The sequence below is a fragment of the Anabrus simplex genome, chromosome 1 (genome assembly GCF_040414725.1).
Source record: "Anabrus simplex isolate iqAnaSimp1 chromosome 1, ASM4041472v1, whole genome shotgun sequence".
Classification (NCBI taxonomy): Eukaryota; Metazoa; Arthropoda; class Insecta; order Orthoptera; family Tettigoniidae; genus Anabrus; species Anabrus simplex.
Genome location: NC_090265.1, coordinates 1,534,725,467 through 1,534,748,590, shown reverse-complemented (window position 1 = coordinate 1,534,748,590; position 23,124 = coordinate 1,534,725,467). Strand labels below are relative to the sequence as shown.

General features: G+C 41.4%; 1 protein-coding gene across 1 annotated transcript in view; it reads left to right on the top strand.

Moving 5' to 3' along the window:
* Positions 1 to 851: 851 nt before the first annotated feature.
* The window catches only part of LOC136862002 (adenosine receptor A3), a 78,278-nt gene continuing 56,005 nt past the window's right edge, over positions 852 to 23,124 (top strand). The window contains exon 1 of the mRNA XM_067138857.2: positions 852 to 890. The gene's annotated coding sequence lies outside the window, so the exon portion shown is untranslated. The remainder of the gene's footprint in view (positions 891 to 23,124) is intronic.

The window sequence follows — 23,124 nt, the reverse complement described above, 5'->3', positions numbered from 1 at the left end:
CAACCAACAGCATTACTATTTGATTTAACTTGCATGTCATTGAACCTTAGGACAGAACCTTACAGGCGAGACTTCTGAAGTAAAATATTTTACATAGCGATTTTTAGGTTGCGCAAGGACTATATTATTCGTTTAGTGGATTCGCCGCTGTGCAAACACACAAATAATGAGTGAATTTATTTCGAGCAGAAGCTATTCTTTTGCTATTTGCTTTACGTCGCACCGACACAGATAGGACTTATGGAGACGATGGGAGAGGAAAGGCCTGGGAAAGGGAAGGAAGTGGCCATGGCCTTAATTAAGGTGCAGCCTCAGCATTCGCCTGGTGTGAAAATGGGAAAATTGGAAAACCATCTTCAGGGCTGCCGACAGTGGGGTTCGAACCCATTATCTCTCGGATGCGAGCTCACAGCTGCGCGCCCCTAACCGCACTGCCAACTCGCCCAGTGAGGCGAAGATGTGACTGACTTACTGCTGAATTCAAGGTCATTCTCTGGCACCATAACGGTATATCCCATGGATGCAGTAGCCGTAGGCAAGAAAATGTGTGCGTCATATAAGCTACTGAAGAATCCACTTCGAAGACGGCTGACGCACCGTACACTGTTACGTGTCGACGCGTAGCGACATCTGCAGTCAAGTACCAACACCTTTGTTTTATCTCTTCCTTGAACTTGGCTTTCTGCTACAAGGTGAAGGTCAAGCGAACGTCATCCAACTCCTCCGGGGAGGCGTGGACAGAACAATCGGGGAAGCCCATCTATGTGAATCCTAAACAAGTTTGCCGTGCTCTCTGTTTTCACAACTGGTCATTCATGGTTTGCGTGTGTAAATGAAACTTCAGTGTGCTTCGGAAGAGGGAATGTGTGTTGCTTCTTTACAACATAACGGTAAGTTCCTGTAGCTGTTTCAAAGTATTATGCTGCAGCAGGTGACGGTCTTATCATGTTCTTATAACACTTCTTTGTCTCAATAAGTTGACTACAACCAACGAAGGATGCTAGAAATTTAGTGATTCAAAGCTTATCATGCAATATATTGAGAGCCGAATATTATAAATATTATTGTCTTCTCCGGAAAACTAAAAGAAAAAGTAATTGTTGTGTGCTTTGCTTCATGTAGTAAGCTTGGATCATCTCGGTCAACAAACCGGGGTTTGTATTGGACATGAAATATGTCTCTGTTGTTGTGATATCAGTACAATTTGAGTATTTATAAGTGATTATGACTACGATTGCGAAGGAAGCGGCTGTGCCCTACATGTATGGAACCATACCGACATTAACTAAAATATGAAGTAAGAAATATCGGAGTCCGCCTCTGTGGTGTAGCGGTTAGTGTGATTAGCTGCCACCCCCGCAGGCCCGGGTTCGATTCCCGGCTCTGCCACGAAATTTGAAAAGTGGTACGAGGGCTGGAATGGGGTCCACTCAGCCTCGGGAGGTCAACTGAGTAGAGGTGAGTTCGATTCCCACCTCAGCCATCCTCGAAGTGGTTTTCCGTGGTTTCCCACTTCTCCTCCAGGCAAATGCCGGGATGGTACCTAACTTAAGGCTACGGCCGCTTCCTTCCCCCTTTCTTGTCTATCCCTCCCAATCTTCCCATCCTCCGACAAGGCCCCTGTTCAGCATAGCAGGTGAGGCCGCCCGGGCGAGGTACTGGTCATCCTCCCCAGTTGTATCCCCGACCCATAGTCTGAAGTTCCAGGACACTGCCCTTGAGGCGGTAGAGGTGGGATCCCTCGCTCAGTCCGAGGAAAAACCGACCCTGGAGGGTAAACAGTTTAAGGAGAAGAAGAAGAAATGTCGGAATGTAATTTCTTGTGTGGCCACACGTAGAATTTAAACTCTCTTCTTTCCAGAATCATGTTTCTTTCTTTCTTAAGGAAGAGGGAAGGAAGCGGCCGTGGCCTTAAGTTAGGTACCATCCCGACATTTGCCTGGAGGATAAGTGGGAAACCACGGGAAACCACTTCTAGGATGGCTGAGGTGGGAATCGAACCCACCTCTACTCAGTTGACCTCCCGAGGCTGAGTGGACCACGTTCCAGCCCTTATACCACTTTTCAAATTTCGTAGCAGAGCCGGGAATCGAACCCGGGCCTCCGGGGGTGGCAGCTAATCACGCTAACCACTACACCACAGAGGCGGACCAGAATCATGTTACTTGAGGTATATCGAGTTCTGTTATGCGGTAACTGTACTTCAGATTGAACGTGAAACAGTCATGAGCAACAGAATATTTCTTAATTCTTACTATGTTCTTCACGAAAATATACGGTATTTATTGAAAATAATTTGCGTTACTCCTATAAGACATAATAAGTGCGTTTGGCTATTTCTGGCAGGCAAGGGCTGCCTGGCCGAGGCGGTAAAGGCGTGCTCGGTTCGCCCGGAAGGACGTTGGTTCAAATCCCCGTCAGGAAGTCGTAAAATTTAAGAAACGAGATTTCCACTTCCGGAAGTACACGTGGCCCTGAGGTTAACTCAGCTTACACCAATAATGAGTACCAGGTTAATTCCTGGGGGCAAAGGCGACCGGGCGTAGAGCTAACCACTCCACCCCATCAGGTGGCGAGGTTACGGATAGAGGAAGCCTTTACGTTCCACCACTCCAAGGGCCTTCATGGCCTTTACGGAGATGACTTTGCTTTTATTTCTAGTATGATGCAGCCATTGCAAGGCGTCTGCCGTAGGCCTATGTGTTATTGTTGGTTCTTTTTTCCTTTTCGGGGTGGATAGTGTAGTGCACGGGTGTCAAAGCTTGCCCGCCGTAAGCGCAGTGCCCGTGGTAGAAATACCTGTGCACACGGACGCAAGTCCCTTCCCCCCCGTCGGCTCGTACTTCCCCACGTTGCTGACTCAGGACTGTACACGCCCATCGATGACGTCCCACTAACTACATTTTCCGGATTTCGGAGACGCCGAGGTGCCGGAATTTTGTCCCGCAGGCATCTTCAAATACCACCGCACCGAGCTGGGATGGAACCTCCCAAGCTGGGGTCAGAAGGCCAGCGCCTCAACCGTCTGAGCCACTCAGCCCGGCCCCTATCGATGACAGGTTCCAGTTATCTCTTTTGGTCTACAAGTAATGGTTGAAACATACAGCTACGTAGGCTGTGGCATATGGACTGACACAGTAATATGTTAATCTGTGTTTTTATTTGTGTATTTCTGTATCAACATGGTTCTTGAAGAGATGCTACATTTATCGTGGCTTATTTTCTTTTGTTTAAACCAAACCAAACCAAACCCCATGGCACTACAGCCCTTGAAGGGCCTTGGCCTACCAAGCGACCGCTGCTCAGCCCGAAGGCCTGCAGATTACGAGGTGTCGTGTGGTCAGCACGACGAATCCTCTCGGCCGTTATTCTTGGCGTCCTAGACCGGGGCCGCTATCTCACCGTCAGATAGCTCCTCAATTCTAATCACGTAGGCTGAGTGGACCTCGAACCAGCCCACAGGTCCAGGTAAAAATCCCTGACCTGGCCGGAAATCGAACCCGGGGCCTCCGGGTGAAAGGCAGGCACGCTACCCCTACACCACGGGGCCGGCTTCTTTTGTTTAAGTTTATAAAATTATGACGTTTAGCTGCGGAAACGATATAGAGACGGCATAGTATTCGGCATTATTCTGCTTCTTAATTGTTCATAGGTGAGTTGAGCATGTTAAGCCCCTAAAAATCACATGTATTTTATTTTGTGCTTCACATTTTTTGACAAACGTTAAAGTAAATATTTTCTTAGTACACTGTTTCGCGTATTTTATGCAAACACTAAGTTGAACACATTTAATTATGTAGATCTTTGTCCTTATATGGAAGAATATATACATGTATTGCGCGGAGCACCACAGTTATGAATGTGTAACGTACACCCCTCAAGGCTTGCGCTATCTGATAACGTCCTGTGCTCGTAACAGCTCGTTCTCATGCACGCACAGCTGTCAGCGTTAATAACAGCTGTTTCTCATGCACGCACAGCTGTCAGTTAGCGTTCGTAACAGCTGTTTCTCATGCACGCACAACTGTCAGTTAGCGCTCGTAACAGCTTTTTCTCATGCACGCACAGCTGTCAGTTAGTGCTCGTAACAGCTGTTCCTCACGCACGCACAACTGTCAGTTAGCGTTCGTAATAGCTATTTCTAATGCACGCACAGCTGTCAGTTAGCGCTCGTAACAGCTGTTTCTCATGCACGCACAGCTGTCAGTTAGCGTTCGAAACAGCTGTTTCTCATGCACGCACAGCTGTCAGTTAGCGCTCGTAATAGCTGTTTCTCATGCACGCACAGCTGTCAGCGCTCGTAACAGCTGTTTCTCATGCACGCACAACTGTCAGTTAGTGTTCGTAACAGCTGTTTCTCACGCACGCACAACTGTCAGTTAGCGTTCGTAACAGCTGTTTCTCATGCACGCACAACTGTCAGTTAGCGCTCGTAACAGCTGTTTCTCATGCACGCACAGCTGTCAGTTAGCGCTCGTAACAGCTGTTTCTCATGCACGCACAACTGTCAATTAGCGTTCGTAACAGCTGTTTCTCATGCACGCACAGCTGTCAGTTAGCGCTCGTAACAGCTTTTTCTCATGCACGCACAGCTGTCAGTTAGCGCTCGTAACAGCTGTTTCTCACGCACGCACAACTGTCAGTTAGCGTTCGTAACAGCTGTTTCTAATGCACGCACAGCTGTCAGTTAGCGCTCGTAACCTTGACATGTCTGGATAGTGTGTGGTGTGTAAGCTGCAGGAATATTGGGAACAGTACAAACACCCAGTCCCCAAGCCAAGGGAATTAACCACTTAAGGCTCAAATCTCTGACACGGCCGGGAATTGAACCCATGGCCCTTTGAACCAAAGAACACTGCGCTGACCATTCAGTCAAGGAGCCGGATCCTTTAAGAAATGAAATTCGAAAGTAAACATGTACCAAGTCCTCGATATATTTTTACTGTGCTTAACTAAATGTGTTTTAATCATACATATGCAAAGGATTTGTTTCAATCTGGTCCCATGGCTGAGTGGTCAGCGACTTGGCTTTCGGTTCTTATAGTACCGGCTTCGATTCCCAGTCTGATAGAGAGATTTCAATCGTAAACGGTTAATTCCAGATGCTCTCTGTCTGGATGTTTATTCTGTCCCCAGCATTCCCGCAACACTATCCTCTTCCACAATAACACACAGCTTCTCATATACGACCGAGGCCCCTCACCCTCATCAATGACTCTGCCTTACAAAGGCTACACCAAGCTAGGAATAGCCACTCAAAATTATTGTTGTGTAAGTGAAATGTAATATTTCATTTTCTCTAGAATCTATACATCATTACGTTCCTATCCAAGGTCTTTGAAAAGCTACACTACGTGCAAGAAATGTGACTTCTTAGAAAAGCATCTTTATTTATAAACTAGAACTACAGAAACAAATGGAATTGTACATCAGTCCATCTCCACTCCTTGACTGAGTGTCAACACGGGGATCACGATTCGGGGAATTTAAACGCGTCTGGTTATTTCCTCTGGCGTCGGGACAGTGTGTCTGTTTTTTTATTAATACACACAACACACCACACCATCAAACTAGCAAAAGCAAGCAAAGCAAAGTCATCTCGGGACAGGCCTTAAAAACCCTTGAGGAGTCGATCGTAAAGGCTTCCACAATCCGTAACCTCGGCTCTAAGTGAGATAATCTACAGTGGTTAGCTCTATGCCCGTTTGTCTTTGCCCCCAAGAATTTATCTGGTACTCATTTTTGGTGTACGCTAAGTTGACCTCAGAGTCAGGTGCCTCTCCAGAAAAGGAAATACTGTTTCTTAAACTGTTCAACTAACTGACGAAGTATCGAACCCATGTCCTTCTGGGTGAAGCCGAACAAGCTTTCACCGCATCGGATAGGCAGGCCATAAACAGCTCCGCATAAACTCCACAGAAATATGTAATACTGATTATGTCATACGGTCAAGTAGGATATCCTGCCATAAAATTAGGCCAGGTTTCTTACGTACAACACAGATCGCACTCACAATCCCACCAGTGTGCGGAAAAAAAGAAGGAAATTGTACGTGAAATGAGAAAACTTTTGTCTAACAATGTTTACTGTCACCGAGTGGCTGCTGAAAGTCTTCGCAACCAGTAACACAAGGAATTCTCCATTAGGCATTGAATTCGTCGAGAAGGCAGGAAATATACTTTCAGGTCTACCCGAAATAGACTGTTGTCACAATCTTTTATGAAGTGTGGCTGATGCAGACCCATACTCTTCTGAGTTCACAAACAGACTGAGAGTTAGGTTTCTTTTTTTCATGTTTAGTGTAATACTCTCTGGAACTACCAAGGAATTGTCCAACACCATGCGAGTTGGCAGCGTACTTTGGGTCACGTAGCTGTGAAATTAAATTCAGGAGATGTTGGGTAGAATGTCACCGTCGGCAGCCAAGAAATTGGTCTTCCGTGGTTTCCGATTTTCACACCGGATTTACCTTAATTAAGGCCATATTCACTATCTCCCAAATGTTAGCCATTTCGGACCCTTGCTTCACAAAACATTTCCAAGTGTTTGTACGACGTTTAACCACTAGAATAAATGTGTTCGAATTTATTTCGGGTACATCTCAGAGTATATTTCCTGACTCTTCCACGAATTAAGTATTCCCATTAGAACAAAAAAAATATTTTTAAAATCACAATGTTGACTTAATGACATGGTGTCATTCTTCGTGTTTTATTCATTTTTTTTTTTTTTTGCTAGTTGCTTTACGTCGCACCGACACAGATAGCTCTTATGGCGACGATGGGACAGGGAAGGGCTAGGAGTGGGAAGGAAGCGGCCGTGGCCTTAATTAATGTATAGCCCCAGCGTTTGCCTGGTGTGAAAGTGGGAAACCACGGAAAACCATCTTCAGAGCTGCCGACAGTTGGGTTAGAACCTACTGTCTCCCGAATATTGGATACTGGCAGCACTTAAATTTTATTCTAGGTCAGGCTGAGTGACTCAGACGATGTAGGCCTAAGCTCTGGCCTTTTCAAACCATGTTGGTGGGTTCAATTTGGACTTAGTGTTTGAAGGTGCTCAAATATGCCAGCTTCGTGTCGGTAGATTTAGCAGCACGTAAATGAACTTTTGCGGGGGAAAATGTGACACCTCGACGATTCTGAAAACCGTACACGTGGTTAGTGAGACGTAAAACCAACCACCTCGGGACAAGTACATGAGTTTACTAACTTTACTTAGAATTAAATTTTCCAGGAATGGTCCATTCGGCTTTTACCATACTCTTCTATACATTGTTTGCTAATGCAGAACAAGACACATCGGAGTTCAAGAACAGTTAGGGGGATATGATTTTCTTTAGTACAATGTTGTTCTGAAATTTGCCCTGTATTTTTCGAATGTACACTGACTGACAGAGCAAATGCAACACCAAGGAGGAGTGGTTCGAAAGGGATGAAAGTTAGGGAAAAAACAGAGTCGCCACGGAAGAATAATTGATGTTTATTTCAAACCGATATGCAGGTTACACAATGCGCACGGCATCGACTCAGTAGGATGTAGGACCACCGCGAGCGGCGATGCACGCAGAAACACGTCGAGGTACAGAGTCAATAAGAGTGCGGATGGTGTCCTGAGGGATGGTTCTTCATTCTCTGTCAACCATTTGCCACAGTTGGTCGTCCGTACGAGGCTGGGGCAGAGTTTGCAAACGGCGTCCAATGAGATCCCACACGTGTTCGATTGGTGAGAGATCCGGAAAGTACGCTGGCCACGGAAGCATCTGTACACCTCGTAGAGCCTGTTGGGAGATGCGAGCAGTGTGTGGGCGGGCATTATCCTGCTGAAACAGAGCATTGGTCAGCCCCTAAAGGTACGGGAGTGCCACCGGTCGCAGCACATGCTGCACGTAGCGGTGGGCATTTAACGTGCCTTGAATACGCACTAGAGGTGACGTGGAATCATACGCAATAGCGCCCCAAACCATGATGCCGCGTTGTCTAGCGGTAGGGCGCTCCACAGTTACTGCCGGATTTGACCTTTCTCCACGCCGACGCCACACTCGTCTGCGGTGACTATCACTGACAGAACAGAAGCGTGACTCATCGGAGAACACGACGTTCCGCCATTCCCTCATTCAAGTCGCTCTAGCCCGGCACCATGCCAGGCGTGCACGTCTACGCTGTGGAGTCAATGGTAGTCTTCTGAGCGAACGCCGGGAGTGCAGGCCTCCTTCAACCAATCGACGGGAAATTGTTCTGGTCGATATTGGAACAGCTGAAGAATGGCGGTTGACGTGGCGTGCAGGGCTGCCACCGCTTGGCGGCGGATGCGCCGATCCTCGCGTGCTGACGTCACTCGGGCTGCGCCTGGACCCCTCGCACGTGCCACATGTCTCTGCGGCAACCATCTTCGCCACAGGCGCTGCACCGTGGTCACATCCCTATGGGTATCGGCTGCGATTTGACGAAGCGACCAACCTGCCCTTCTCAGCCCGATCACCATACCCCTCGTCAAGTCGTCTGTCTGCTGGAAATGCCTCCGTTGACGGCGGCCTGGCATTCTTAGCTATACACGTGTCCTGTGGCACACGACAACACGTTGTACAATGACTGTCGGCTGAGAAATCACGGTACGAAGTGGGCCATTCGCCAACGCCGTGTCCCATTTATCGTTCGCTACGTGCGCAGCACAGCGGCGCATTTCACATCACGAGCATACCTCAGTGACGTCAGTCTACCCTGCAATTGGCATAAAGTTCTGACCACTCCTTCTTGGTGTTGCATTTGCTCCGTCAGTCAGTGTACAAATGCGCTTCAAAAAATAAGGTAAAGACGCTTTGATACTTTCCTAAGTCGCTGACTAAATTTTACAAATATTATATATAAAACTGCATTTAAAGTTGAAAAATATGAAATTTCTACATTTAAAATGGAAAATCTGAAAATTAACATTCATTAAATAAAATACACAATCGTCGAACCTTGTACTCACACTTACTTGTTACCTGCTTACTTCCACATACGTTATGTGAAGGGCGCCAGCTGCCACTCAGTGCAGCAATAATAGAATGAGACTCCTGACTATCTCTAGGGTGTGGGGTAATAAGCTTACTTTTGACAACATACCATATAAGTTCTGGGAAAAGGAGATTGGCGTTCGGTTTCTCCATTAATTTTGAGGTTAAGATATTTTACTGTCAATGAAATAAAACTATGAATTAGTTTGATAGAACAATATATATTCATTAAATAATATATCAAAAAATAGTGAGACTTGTTGCGATAAAACAGATGAGAATATGAAATTATGACAGTGCAACTGAAAGAAACTAGGCATTAATTTGAATTCTTCTTGACCGGACATTTAACAATTTATACGAAATATTTCCCTCACTGTTTCACTTGAATGTACCTTCAACACTTTGAGTGTAATTACGACGTAATCCTTTGATCTGGTGTTTACTGTAGATGTGTCACGCCTAATGTGGTGATACATCCTTGTGACTGCTTCTTCTCCATATCATCTGACTTCTTTGTAAGTCAATATGGTATTACCTCTTGGCAGGTCCAGGGTTGCCCTCTCTGACTCCATAGTAAGCCCTAGCGTCCGTGTCTTCCACTAAGTGACGGACCAACTTTGGCCTCACTCTCTCAATGACCAATAATTACTGGCTCACTGAGTCTTCTCCATCTCTCGTTCACACTCGTTGACTGACCGACTGAGGCCTCTTTATCTAGTAGACTTGTTCACTGTACTGCTTCCGTTTAAATAATGACTGACGCTACAATATGCATCCACCTTTTATAGACGTTGGTTGACACAGCTACGTAATCTCCAGAAATAACAATGACATACTCCCACAACGCCACAAACCGTTGCATGTAATGGTGAAATCCCCCGGGGCGGCTGAGTCTCTGAGCGAATATGCTAAAAGGTCACGATGACGTAGCCATGACTTGGCAATGACTTGGCAGAAATGCCAGCAATATTGCACAATGTAAGGATGTCACACTCAACATCTGATATATCGAAGCTCTCACTGTACAGGTATTTAATGTTAATCTACATATACATATATATGCATACACTCAATTACAAATACGCATGCGACAAGCTTTGCGAACTGGAATTGAATAATAATTATAACAAACTAATAGTAATCTCACAGATAAAATAATAATAATATGGACATAATAATAATAATAATAATAATAATAATAATAATAATAATAATAATAATAATAATAATACAGATAAAATAATAAAATACAGATATCATCTTGTAACGGGATTTGAACCGTTACAATTCGCCTCCCTCATAAATAAATCGAAGAACAAAGAATCGATTGATTTATGAACAAAATTATATATATAACACTGACACAGATAAACACTTTAAATGAGTATACAACAATAATTTTCTTTTTCAACATCCGTACATTTTATAAAATATCACAAATATGAGAATTTTTCTCGCACATTGCCATCGTAGATAACTGTTCAGTGTCCCATTCTCTTTTTCTCTCATACAAATCACAAGAGTACAGCACTCAATTTAACACACACAAATAATTTTAAATGATTACACTACATTCTTTTTTTTTAAACATGTCAAAACTTTTTGTGAAATATCACTTATATGAGAACTTTTCTCGCATATTGTTATCGTAGATAACTGTCCAATGTCCTGTTCTCCGTTTTTTTGTCACACAGTACATGACAATGTAGCACTTATTCTTCCAATACACCAATACGACACTTTGTTCACACGCAAATTCACATATGTTAGTTTTATTTTGCCAATTTCTCACAAAATTAATCATCTTATTCTTATCTGAACAAATCTCACGTGAAGTACTTCCTTACATATATAATACTATAAATAGCGACAATATCCCCTTCCTGATCTTTTAAGGAATATGCACACTTCCCGATACGGTTCACCATTGTGAAATACCCCTGATACAAAAAATAACTTCATCATATTTCCCGCCTCTGCAGATGATGAAACGGAACTCTGAGTAGCACCTTGTCACCCAAACTGAATCAATTTTGCCCTTATTAACTTACATATCTCAATAGATCACATCCTACTTGGCAACAATAATTAAAGAATCAATACTATGGCTACAAGATGGTTCAATTATTCCGTAATCCAGCATAATGTTTATCCGTTCTTAGACTTCACTAGCACATTTAAGTTGAATGGGGTACTTACCTCCCACAAATGATGAATGGTCATTTACTACAAATTTATGTTCACATACGTGTTCTTCCTCACTTACCACTAAATATCTCTCGATGCTTACCTAACATCGAACACAATTACTCCTCCTGTAATTCACTCAAATTACCTCACGTCACTGCCTCATACCGACTATCCCTAGGATACTGGTCGTTATAGACACGTAACACACACTAACATTTCCTCTCACTAGGAACACCTTCACTTACCTCTCATATATCTTTAAAGAACACACGTCACCAACACACTTACCTCAGACCATCATAATTAACACGTACTTCTTTGCTAGTTTTACTCCCAGAATAAACACACACCACCTAAATTAAAGTCTATTCTACTTCCATGATTTGCAACCAAGTCAGCTCCTAAAATAACTGAATACACAAGATCTGGTACAACAAGGCGTGGCTAACAATTACCTTCAATTATGATTGGTACCGCTATCATCTTATTTACACACTGTCACTTACCCAACGGCGGTTATAATATCTAATAGTACCTTCACTTACCTTCTTCATGTCACAATTTCCATCACCGACTACCTCACTACTTACATCATATTCTCAGTATTATAAGTACTTACATCACTTAACAGAACACTTCTTACTTCTAACTTACTACTACCATTAATTACTTCATTATCTACGACTACGTCACTACTTAAATATCTCACTTAACACTACTTAGGTCACAATCACACTATACCCTTAAATCTACTTTCACTACATAACTACTTATACTACATACCTGTTCATCTTATACCTTCAGCCTGTCCACTTAACTTACCCGATTCCCTGTGAATCTGAAATACTCTGGCTCGATAACGACACCTTGATAACATTCATATTAAGACTATCATAATCTCTCTGATAACTCAAATCCGTTCGCCTCCCATCTTCCGATTCTCTCTGATTACTCTTCTGACCTTCTCTCTCATAACTTAAATACATACGCCTCCCATCTTCCGATTCTCTCTGATTACTCTTCTGACCTTCTCTCTCATAACTCAAATACATACGCCTCCCATCTTCCGATTCTCTCTTGTTACTCCTCTGACCCCTATCACCACCGACACAACTATTAATCCTCTGCGGATTATGATCACTACCTCTTCTCTGATACAAGGCTAACATTTTCCCCCCTTTCTCTACTATACTACTTTCCCCAGCCATCATGCGCTCTCTCTCTCTCCCCTGTAAACATTCTTCCCAAAACCTGTCAATGAACACTTTAAACTCTCCTAAATTAGACATATTATTCCAGTATACTCGAAACGATATTCTACTTTCACCGATAAAAACATTCGACAAGATTTCCAGTACGTATTCCCATTCAGTATTATTATTCCTCAACTTACTAGAAAATCTTTTCTCAACTACTTTTACAAATTCTATAGAACTGAACTGTTCTCCAGAAAACCCAGTTAAATCACGATCCCTACTGAACAAACCACTCGCTATCACCTCACCCGCCGACTCACTTGCAAATTCAAATTCCTGCCGTATCACTCCCTGGTAGTTCACAACTTCTTCTTCTTCTTATTCTTCTTCCGCTTCTCTCTCAGAATTCTCTTCCACTATTCTCACGTCTTCCTGAAATTCTTCCTCTCTCTCTCTCACCTGCTGTGATAGCATTTCCTGTTCGTTCCGTAGTTCAGTGACCTCCACAAGTTTGCTTTCAATTTGCTCATTTCTACTAATCTGTTCCCTCGTATCTTCCCCAACTGCATTGTAACTCTTGTCCAATCTTTTCTCGACTACGTCATGAATTTCTTCCCGATTACTCGAAATTTTATTACTTAACAGTACGATCTTGTTTTTTACATGTTCCTTTGACATGCTCAATTTGAGTATGAAAACCGCTCCGACTCAACTCCCTTTCTCCTCTAAGGTCAACACACACTTTATTAAACTTATTTTCTAACTTGTATATTTGACCAGTTACCTCTACTATCTTAGTATCTATTTTAGAATTTAGTGATTTACTTAACCTATGTAATTTATCATTAATCGCACTGTTACCATTAATCAATTCTTCGATTTTACTACTTATAGCGTTAATCTGTGTATTACAATTTTCATTATTAGTACTAATTAATTCTTTCATCTCTTCCTTACTATTTTCGTTACTACTAATTATTTGTTCCATTCGTTTATTACTATTTTCGCTACTCATATCAATATTTTCCTCCATTCTTTTCTGACTATTTTCGCTACTAGTATCAATCTTTTCCTCCATATGTTTCTTGAGCCCGGTCATTTCGGCCATGAACAAATTAAAAAAATCTTGGTTCATTCCCCCCACGATTTCCTTTTGGGTTTCAGTATGCTTCTCAATTTCTGCACTTTCCTGAATTACCTCAGAAGCTTCCATCGTATTCACCTGCTCCCTACTCTGAATATCACCTTGGATGTCCGCAGAAGCAATGACATCGTCGTCACATGACTTGTTATTGTCTTCCTTGTCCATCTTTGGTTCACTAGTGATAGTACGCGATCTCAAATTAATTTCCCTCTTCAATTCCTTCGACATATCCCCAAAATACAAATATATATCACAAACTTACACTCCTTACATTTACCGGTAATTTCCGTTGGCTTAAATTGTGCATACTCCTCCCAAAATGAACCTATGATATGCTGTCATTCAGAACAGATTCTGAATTTATTCGAGTCCCACGTTGCGTCGACACATTGATACTTTCCTAAGTCGCTGACTAAATTTTACAAATATTATATATAAAACTGCATTTAAAATTGAAAAATATGTAATTTCTACATTTAAAATGGAAAATCTGAAAATTAACATTCATTAAATAAAATACACAATCGTCGAACCTTGTACTCACACTTACTTGTTACCTGCTTACTTCCACATACGTTATTTGAAGTTTGCCAGCTGCCACTCAGTGCAGCAATAATAGAATGAGACTCTTGACTATCTCTAAGGTGTGGGGTAATAAGCTTACTTTTGACAACATACCATATAAGTTCTGGGAAAAGGAGATTGGCGTTCGGTTTCTCCATTAATTTTGAGGTTAAGATATTTTACTGTCAATGAAATAAAACTATGAATTCGTTTGATAGAACAATATATATTCTTTAAATAATATATCAAGAAATGGTGAGTCTTGTTGCGATAAAACAGATGAGAATATGAAATTATGACATTGCAACTGAAAGAAACTAGGCATGAATTTAAATTCTTCTTGACCGGACATTTAACAATTTATACGAAATATTTCCCTCACTGATTCACTTGACTGTACCTTCAACACTTGGAGTGTAATTATGACGTAATCCTTTGATCTGGTGTTTACTGTAGATGTGTCACGCCTAATGTGGTGATACATCCTTGTGACTGCTTCTTCTCCATATCATCTGACTTCTTTGTAAGTCAATATGGTATTACCTCTTGGCAGGTCCAGGGTTGCCCTCTCTGACTCCATAGTAAGCCCTAGCGTCCGTGTCTTCCACTAAGTGACGGACCAATTTTGGCCTCACTCTCTCAATGACCAATAATTACTGGCTCACTGAGTCTTCTCCATCTCTCGTTCATACTCGTTGACTGACCGACTGAGGCCTCTTCATCTAGTAGACTTGTTCACTGTACTGCTTCCGTTTAAATAATGACTGACGCTACAATATGCATCCACCTTTTATAGACGTTGGTTGACACAGCTACGTAATCTCCAGAAATAACAATGGCATACTCCCACAACGCCACAAACCGTTGCATGTAATGGTGAAATCCCCCGGGGCGGCTGAGTCTTTGAGCGAATATGCTAAAAGGTCACGATGACGTAGCCATGACTTGGCAATGACTTGGCAGAAATGCCAGCAATATTGCACAATGTAAGGATGTCACACTCAACATCTGATATATCGAAACTCTCACTGTACAGGTATTTAATGTTAATCTACATATACATATATATGCATACACTCAATTACAAATACGCATGCGACAAGCTTTGCGAACTGGAATTGAATAATAATTATAACAAAATAATAGTAATCTCACAGATAATAATAATACGGACATAATAATAATAATAATAATAATAATAATAATAATAATAATAATAATAATAATAATAATAATAATAATAATAATAATAATAATAATAATAATAATAATAATGCAGATAAAATAATAAAAATACAGATATCATCTTGTAACGGGATTGGAACCGTTACAGCTTCCACAGAGAACTTTCATTTTACATGCCGATATAAGGATACACAGGACACAGTACAGGCACTGATACACATTACTATTCAAGATAGTCACCATTCTTTTCCTAACACTTGTTCCAACTGTACGCCAGGCATCGATGCCGGCATGAAAGAAATCTGCGTCATGCTGAACGGCCATATCGTCGTTGAATCCCTTACCTCCCAGGGGCTTCTACAGCCATCCGAAGAGACAGAAATCACTGGATGTCAGTTTGGGTCTGTAGGAAGGTGGGTCCATATGGTTGATTTCCTTACCAGGGAAGCGACAATGAATGCTGCCAGTTAGTGTTTGCGGGCAGCAATTTGGAGAAAACGACCTGGATTTCCCTCAGCAAGAGTCATGTCACTGCACGACAACACTAGGCCACACACAGCCAACAGCACTTATGACGCTTCCAGTGGGAAGTACTAGACCATCCTCCCTATAACCCGGACCTGGCAACCAGTCATTTTCATCTTTTCTCAGCGTTGAAGAAGCACCTGGATGGAAAATGATTTCCGAACTTGTGGGGTGTAATCGTGGGGGGAGGGGGGTGATAGTACACCTCAAAAGAACATCAAAAGTTCCTTTAAATATATGCGTTACGGTCGATCGTATACGAGTTACAGGCTTTCCAACTTTGTACGGGAAGTTTTGGCAAATAGCCTTAACTGGCTCATCCCATGCCAAGCAGCTGTCGTAATGCTGGCGTACCAGCAAGGATTCTGCATTCTAATACAAGAAATCCTCAAAATGTCTACCATGTGCCTAAATGCACGCCTGAACACACCATCCCATTATTTGTCGGACACGTCCGAACAATTACGATGCGTGTCACTGTCACGGCATTTCCTTCGAAGATGCCACGTTTGCATAATCGAACGTATTCGATGACAACCTTGTTGCATGCGCTTGTGAAGTACTGAAATGTCTGTAACAGCGTGCTTCAATCTAAACCTAGTCCAAAATAAGAAGTATCCCCTCTTCCCAGCTAACAACTTAAACAGGCCCAGCTCGTAAATGATCAACTGTGAGGCAGATGTTAATAGGGATTTTTGTATTGTTTAGGCGTGTACTATCCACCCATGATTACGTTTCACATGTTTGGGAACACCCTGTACTGGCTGAGATTCCAACTACGGATGTCGTGGTAAGAAGACGGTAACTATCGCACTTCCTTAGATCGCTTCCTATTTGCATTGCAGAGTGGTAGCTGTTTCTTGTACCGGATTATAGTGGAAGTCTAGAAGAGAATTCTCAGTAAAAAGCTTTCTTCTCAGACTTTCAAATTCGAAAATTAGTTTCATTTTTCATATCAAAAGCTAACATCTCTGTTAGATTTAATTAGTCGGTATGAAATATGAGATAATCTCTTCGAATGATGGACACAAATAAATCGTCTTATAACCTATCAATTAGGTGCCTCATTGAAGCAATATTACAATACAGTGCAGTGACCACTAAATAAGAGTTTATGGCACAGTCAAGGGACGAGCTAGGAGCTCATTGGAGAGGGACAACAGCTTCTTTGTCCCATCCTTTGTCCTCTAAGGTTTTGTCTTTTGTAGAGCGCGGTACTTGCGCTTGTCAGACACACGATTTACTGGACACGTTCAATGATTATAAAGAGTACTGTTAAACAACGAGTCTTTGTTCTTGAAACATATCTTTCTAGACCTCCAGATCTCAGTTTGTTTGATTTTTCTTTGTTGGAAAAGTTAAAACAGAAATTCTGTCGGAACTGTCTGCGTACAACTGAGGCCCTGAAAAACGAATTAGGAGAGTGAAAAGCGAAATAACAGAAGATGAATATTACGACGCGTGTCGCAGAGTTTCCTTCGATGATGCCAGGTCTGCATAAACGAGATGTGCAAATATTTTCAGCAACTACTATGGCATTAATATAGAAATGTAAATCATTGGCTGCATTTCATTTCTTTCCTGTTTTTGTGATAATCCTAGCTCTTTAATGAAGAAATCAGTAGCTGTCTCCAGCGGAATGGATCCGTAGGTTTCTGGGGGTATACAGGCTGTTCTTCCCGTCAGCTCGCTTTGCGCGCCTCGCTTGAATTTGCCGCAAGCTCTTGTGTCCTGGCCAAAGAGAAGGCGTCACCTTCTTTTCAGGGCTGCTGACAGTGGGGTTCGAACCTACTATCTCCCAAATACTGGATACTGGCCGCACTTGGGTAAGCGACTGCAGCTATCGAGCTCGGTACGCCACCTTCTAGTTTTGCGCATGTATTTCCAAATTACCGACGTTTGTACATATTTCTACTGTATGTTAAGAACATATTTCCGGTAATTCAAACACTCATAGTGCTTATCCTTCCACAATAATACGTTATTAATGCCTAATCAAGAAAATAAGTAAACAGACTTGTCCACTTTTGATAATGTAGCGCACTGAACTGAAGCAGGCGACGGTTATAATACGATTCCTGGAAATTCCAAGGATTTGTAGTCATTATGTCTCATCCGTCGTTAAAAGAGTGCCATTAGAGGAGATTAAAGCTGCTGATCACGTAGACCTTATTCATTCAGCTTCCAGCGTAAACTTTGATAAATTCACAGGTGTTCCCCTGACATCAATAATGTGCCCATGAAGCGAGTGGGGATAGGTATAGGTCTGAATTTGTCTACTTTCAAGTTACTCAGCTGACCCATTGTAACATTATTAATGTACGTTACTTTCTGTTCTTCTTCTTACCTGTACTGTGGGATAAAGCTAGAAAGTATATGGACTGGGTCACTTCTCTGGCACAGAGCAAGCACTCTGTCCTCAATTCGAACCAATGTTACTTGAGTACCGAACTCCTTTACTCGACAGGAGTGTATTCCGGGATGACAACCTCCGGACGCAATCACTGGCTTCTTACTAAGACAGCCGTGGTTCGAATCTAGACCAACGCACATTGAGGATTTGAGAAGTGCGAAATGAAATATCTTTTATTTATATTTTTTGTAGTGGGTAACTGTTAGTGTAATCCCAGTCGTGGATATCTTTTCAAATCACATATATATTCTTCAGTAGTATGATTTAAATAATAGTCGCAAGTGGCTTTATAATTAGACTACATAACATTTGATGAGTGTAAATGTGACCGATAAAAATAATGAAAAATACATTCAAATAAAAATAAAAACTATTATACATATACTACTTAAGAAATTCACGGGAGTATACTAATTATGATCTTTCTTTTATTCGTTACGTTACTTCTCTTATTCTTTTTCTCAAATATTATCATCAGCAGATCTTATAATATCCTAACTCTACACCTCGAAACTCATTATATTAATTTCAACTTTCCTCGTGCTAAAATCGTACCTGGATGATCGAGAATACGATAAATACTCGTTTGTGACACACGTTTATAGCTAAGATAATGACTTTACATTTGACATCACTATCTTTATAAATTAACTAGCAAATGTACCTGTGCTTCGCTAACGTATTCTACATTGTATACGGATATCGAAGTAAATTACTGTACACGCAGTTAATAAGATTTTTTCAATACCATGTCTCTTAGTCTTATCCGAGGAACAGAATAGGGAGGTACACACACGTTGTTTCAAATGTAAACTGCGAGTTGTTGAGTTGTGATGATGTCAACTTGCCTATTGCCATTCACAATCGAGATGAGAATTTTCATTATAATGGCAGGCCCCATTGCCTACTGCGCAGTCACAATCGATCTGGAGAGTTTTTGTTGCAATAGCAGGCTGCATTTCCTACTTCCAGGCAGACAACAGTTGAGGAATTTTTATTATAATGGCAGGCACCTTCCCTAGTGCCAGTCAAAATTGAGTTGTGCTGTTATCATTACAATCACAGGATCCTTTTCCTAATGCCCGTCAGCTTATGGCAGTCACACCGAATCGGTAAGTTTTCATTATAATAGCAGGCCACTATGCCACATTTTAGATGGGTAAATTTGCTTATAATGATGGGCACCCTTGCTTACTGCCAAACACAATTAGGTAAAGGAGTTCTGAAAAAATCCATGCTCCCTAGCCTTCTGCCAGTCAAATCGAGAAGGAAATTATTCATTACAATGGTACACAGGAGCAGGACAAGGACCCCATTCCTACTACCAGTCAAAGTCGATGTGGGGAGTACTGATTACAATAGCAGTATTAATTAATTACACAATGGCACACACGACCCGACTTCACTGAATAAATATAGATCGACATAAGAAAGTATATGCATGTTTACCTCCATTTAAAATTTAACTGCTGTTGAACGGTACATCATATCGACAACCGGATTGTACTATAAGACGTCGCATTTAGCGGGTCTAAATGGCTGACCTTATAATATTTTCTCGTATTTTATCTATTTATGGGTAAGATTGAGTTAGAAACGTTGAATAGAGTGAAATATGGGTAAGGTTTCTCCACTGTGTATTACTCTTCGGATACTTATGTGACAGATACAGACATAGAATTTGCCTCACATGTAGATACTGGGTAGGCCAACCTTCGAGTGGAATTTCGTGATCCTATCTTTACCATAAGTGATTCAAACCATCAATTATACGTGTAAAAAGGATAAACTTTACGTACTATCCAGAAATAGAGCCAAATTTCACGGATAAGGTATAGAGAAACGACAAAAAGTCATAGTACCAAAGTTGTAGATCACTCTAAATTGAACTGAAATTGTGCCATCCGTTTTGCGATACGACTTACCGTTTAGCCACCAAATACCTCCATAGGAAGGTCTGAATTGTCTTGAAAATTGCCTCGATATTTCTATATTTTTCGGGAGGAAAATTGATAAATTTAAACACCTCGTAATTTTTCCGTCAGTTACAGGCTAAAAGGTATAATTTCGCCAAATTTCACTTTTCTAGCCCGTCTAGTAGATTGTGCCGCCATCTTGATTTGGGGGAGGGGATTAAAAATTAAGACTTTCAGGAAACTTTTAAGCTAATGAAACCTATAGGTTATCGTTTTGGATAAATTATCCGACTGCGTTCTTATGCTGAGCCCCAAACTTGAGACTCCCAGAGAGGCTCCCTCAGGGTATTTTGAGAATTTTCGATTTGTCTAGAAGTCATCAGCTTCTCTGGTACAAAGTTTTAAGTTTCAAAGATGCCTGGAAGTGCCTCATTGATTCACGTCTGTTTTCATTTTTATACCTTAAAATATATATATAGTGCCGTCTATACAGATCGTTCCACACCGACTTCTATTTATTAATACATATTATAATTCACCCCCTTCCCTAGGGGTTCTAGGGACGTCTTTCCCCCACAGTACTTTTTCCAGATAGTGGGTAATATTTGTACGCCCCCACCCCAAAAGGGGGTTGAATTTGTATTTTCAAAAAATCCGGAGTGTCACTATTCATCTCAGCGACCCCGAAAATTATGGATTCGACACTATTTTCGATATCACTCAACCCTAGCCTCCCACCCCAAAGGGGCTGAAGTTGGACTTTAAAAAATTCCGGAGTGTCACTATTCATCCCAGCGACCCGAAAATATGGGTTCGACACTATTTTCGATTATTTATAGTCGTATATTTCACTGCCCTCGCTCCCACCCCAAAGGGGGCTGAAGTTGGACTAAAAAAATCCGGAGAGTTACTATTCATCTCAGCCACCCAGAAATCAATGGATTCGACACTATTTTTGATTACTAATAATATAAATCTCTTCCTCCTCTTCCCCCCTACCCCCGCCCCGAAGGAGGCTGACTTGAACTTTTAAAAATCCGGCGTGTTACTATTCATCTCTGCTAACCCGAAAACTATGTATTCGATACTATTTTCGATTGATGTTATATATAACACCCCCTAACCCCCACCCCTACGGGTGTTAGGGATTGATTATCCCCACATTACTATCTGAAGTTAAAAGTGTACCTAGTTTCGTTGATTTTTCTCCAGTGGTTTAGGAGGTGATGTGTCATTTATATACAATTTCGATTTTTATATATCACTGAACCTTCACTCCCCACCCTAAAGGGGTGTCACTATTCATCTCAGCGACCCCGAAATCTACGGATTCGACACTATTTCTTATTATTATTATATATCACTTCCCCCTCTTCCCCTACCCCGAAGGGGGCTGACTTGGACTTAAAAAATCCGGAGTGTAACTAGTCATCTCAGCTAACCCGAAAACTTTGTATTCGACACTATTTTAGATTAATTTTATATATAACACCGCCTGACCCCCTAAGGGTGCTAAGGGATGGCTTACCCCAACAGTGCTCGTGTCCAGATAGTAAGTTATAAGTGTACCAAGTTTCGTTGATTTTGCTCCAATGGTTTAGGAGATGTGTCATTTACATACAAACACATACATTCACTTTTTATATATAGATAAGAAAACATCTTATTCCACGCTACGAATTTGTGTGCTCTAATTGCTTCCTTGCGTAAGTGCGAACCAAAATGTTAACGAAAACACGAAAAGTTAATGTAAAGTTTAATTTACAAAAGTTACAGAAATTTGGTTTACCAACACTCTCGAAAACTTAATGAACACGCTGTTTTGTTTATTAACATCCAAAAATGTTAATGAATATTGTTTATAACAAAGTTAACGAAAAATCTTGGTGTGGACGCACCTTTACACAACAGCATATTTTTCTCAAATAGTAGGTCATATGCGTACCAATTTTGGTTGGCAGCTATGCCCAAACGTACATGCATAATCTCGCTGCTGAAGAATCCTGGAGCTGACGTTGCCATGGTTACGGCAGTTCATTTCTTTATCCGATTCCTAGAGCAAGAGTAGTGTGGTGCCAGTATGGTTTTCGGGCCCGTAGGCTATAGCACCCCAGGGATAATATATCTTTCTATCAGTGAAAGCATTTTTAGAATAGGTCCATTAGTTTCTGAGATAACCCGCCAGATATAAACAAACTCACAAAATTCGCACTCTCTGTTATATTAGTACAGACTAATAGTGCCCGCGACTTCGTACACGTGGAATTTATCTCTGTTTTATTAACCTTCTTTGCATATAATGTTTGATGTAGTATCAATGGAAACATGAACAAAGAGTGGCATTAAACAATTTCGGTGGGCTAAAATTTCTCAACAGAATAAGTAAATACATCATATGAACGCTTCTCTGTAGACAATGTTTGTTATATTATTTTGTGGCATCAAGATATATCTTTCGGGTGATCCAATCGAGATAAAATTATTTTTAGCCTCATTCCCCGACTTAACATACCAGTTTTCATTAAATTCTCTTCAGTCAACACTCCCTCTTGTCTTATTCTTCTTCGATTTTTATTTTTTTTTTAATCATCTTCACAATTTTCCTAGTCGATATGGTCCGATGACCATGCCGCTTTTTCACTTTAAAACAATCACGACGAAAAACCATTGCCAGTGAACACGACTGAACCATATTTCCATTGTAGTAATGCTCGGCGTTGATATGGACTCAGCAACAGAAGTCTAAATTCATGAATTCTGTTATCATAGTCGGTAGGTAAAACTGTATAACACATAAAAGATCGAAAATTGTTTTCTCTATAATTTTTTATGTAGTACAGTACTTTTCTACAGGACCAATACCCATTTTGTGCATGTAACCCCTTCCCCAGAGAGTAAGTCGTATGTGTACCAAGTTTGCTTGAGCTTACAGGCATACCTCCATAATCTTGGTCATATTGGACATTCCGACTGGGGCTGAACTATGACTT